At 48.9% G+C, this 2,500-nt stretch overlaps 1 protein-coding gene across 1 annotated transcript in view; it reads right to left on the reverse strand.

The window, feature by feature from the left end:
* The window catches only part of LOC124475833 (unconventional myosin-XV), a 15,380-nt gene that overhangs the window by 644 nt on the left and 12,236 nt on the right, over positions 1 to 2,500 (reverse strand). The window lies entirely within an intron of this gene.

Below are 2,500 nucleotides of genomic sequence, written 5' to 3' on the forward strand. Positions count from 1 at the left end.
GCACAAACATACACAGGAGGAAGTCTGTGTGCTATGTGTGGGATGAAGACCTACTGGAAGGCGACGAATAAGCTGGAGGAAGGGAAGACAGAGGGAAGAGATGATAGGTTCCAAGGTAAACGGAGTAGAGGTGTTCAGCAATTTCCCTGTTGGTGAAACCTTACACCGACAGTGTACCCCTCTCCTCCCCTGCACCCCTCTCCTCCCCCTGCACCCCTCTCCTCCCCTGCACTCATCTCCTCTCCTCCCCACCTCTGACTGTCACCTGATAGCAGACACATAACCCTCCAATAAAAGGGAGGAGAGGACAGGAGAAGAGAGAAGAGAGGAGTAGAGGAGAGGAGAGGAGAGGAGAGGAGAAGAGAAGAGAAGAGAAGAGAAGAGAAGAAAGGAGAGGAGAGGAGAGGAGAGGAGAGGAGAGGAGAGGAGAGGAGAGGAGAGGAGAGGAGAGGAGAGGAGAGGAGAGGAGAGGAGAGGAGAGGAGAGGAGAAGAGAATAGAAGAGAAGAGAAGAGAAGAGAAAAGAGGATAGGAGAGGAGAGGAGAAGAGAAGAGAAGAGAAGAGGAGAGGAGAGGAGAGGAGAAAAAGAGGAGCAGAGCGGAAAGAGGAGGAGAGGAAAGCGGAGAGGAGCCAAGTTCTGTACCAGTCAGGACGGTAGCAGCTTACCTGTTCAGCAGCAGAACACTCCCCGACAGAGAGAAGGACAGACTGACTCTCACCTCAGTCACAGAGGCTGAAGTCCAAGAGAGGAGTGTAGCAGGAGGAAGGTGTGTGCGTGTGTGTGTGTGCACCCGCGTTTGAGCCTGTCAGTAGGCCTGTGCTGCTGTGTTTCTGTATGCGCCTGCGTGTGTGTGTTCTCCTGTGCATGTTCCTGTGCGTCCGATTCAGGATCACACAGCACGGGCGTAGCAGTGGTAAGAAAGTGAGTGTAATTGGATGGGAGGAGGTCAGCTGGTCTGAAATATTTAGAGGACGGGAGGAACGTCCGGCGTGTTGCTGACGCTGGCGGAGAGAGGGAGGAGCTGGACGCAGGGTTAAACATTCACCTCAGCCTTTTACACCCTGGTTCAATTACTGGAAACAGAAACATCACCACTCATCCTGATCCGCCTTTCTATGTTCTCTGACAGAGAGAGGAGAGAGAGAGAGATGGAGAGAGAGAGAGAGAGGGAGAAAGAGAGGAGAGAGAGAGAGACAGAGACAGAGAGACAGAGAGACAGAGAGAGACAGAGAGAGGGAGCAGATGGATCCCTCTCAAACAGGACAGGCATAGATGTGCTGTTAGATTTTGCTTAAGTAAGAAGTAAGGACGTTAACATCCATCTCACATACACACCTAGGTCACAACATTCCACGTTTGTTGACCGATCGAACAAAGGCATCATGTTTCATCATCAAGACATTGCGCTCTTTATTTACAGTAGAGGCTAGAGGTCACTTCAGCCAGATCAGCCAGCCGAGAAAGAGAAACGCAGGCCAAATTTGATTCCCACAGCGATATCCATTTAAAACACATTTCCTCTTGTTCCATCACGGACTTTCGATGTTTCAAATGTAATATTTTTTTTTTATATCAGTCTTTCATTGGTGTATGTTTTATGATGTTTTCGAGCCCCTCACTGAAAGACATGTCCTTTCATTAAGTAAAAGATAATCAAGTTAAGAGAGTTTGAAAAAGACTACAACTCCCACCACACCCAGCACACTGCAGGTCCAGAGTGCTCCCCGAGCAGAAGGGACTGGAAAGTGTGGACTCAGCTGTGCCCGTGGTTTATATCAAACTGAGCGATAGCTTGCTATCTAGGTAATATTTACACATATCTGGACCTGGGTCAAACTGCTTGGTTCAACCAGGAAGTTCTCCAGGGTAAATACATTCAAGCTTTAACGCAGCAAAGAATATTAATTATTATAAGAGGCAGGGGGGTGAGGTGAGGTGAGAAGGGCATAAGTTTGTTTTCAAATGGGGGTGGGACAGCTTTTTTCAATAACCAAGGATGAGGCCAATGAATATAATTTTCTTCATAAAACGTTTAGCTATTTTCAATGCAACCCATGCCCCTGGGGGAGGTGGAGGGGGCAGGGGGGGTGATGAGATAAGGGAGGGTGTGTTGGGGAGGAGGAGGGGGGTAGATTCTCCATGACGTCACAGGTTCTCCCAGGGTGGGGCTGTGCAACAGAAATGATTCAGGAAGGGATTTACAGCACTCTCTATAAAAGATGCAAACACTGCGTTGCTACGCAACCTGACAGGAAGTTTGTTGTGTGCGTTCTGGGCTCCCTATGTGTGTGAATGTGTGTGTGCAGATGCATGTGTGCGCGGTGGGTGTGTACAATTTGTGTGTGCGTGTGTGTGTATGTGTGTGAGTGAGTGAGTGAATGTACAGCATGTGTGTATGTGTGTGTGTGTGTGTGTGTGTGTGTGTGTGTGTGAGTGAGTGAGTGAATGTACAGCATGTTTGTGTGTGTGTGTGTGTGCGTGCGTGAATGTACAGTATGT

This window comes from Hypomesus transpacificus, chromosome 13 (assembly GCF_021917145.1).
Source record: "Hypomesus transpacificus isolate Combined female chromosome 13, fHypTra1, whole genome shotgun sequence".
NCBI lineage: Eukaryota > Metazoa > Chordata > Actinopteri > Osmeriformes > Osmeridae > Hypomesus > Hypomesus transpacificus.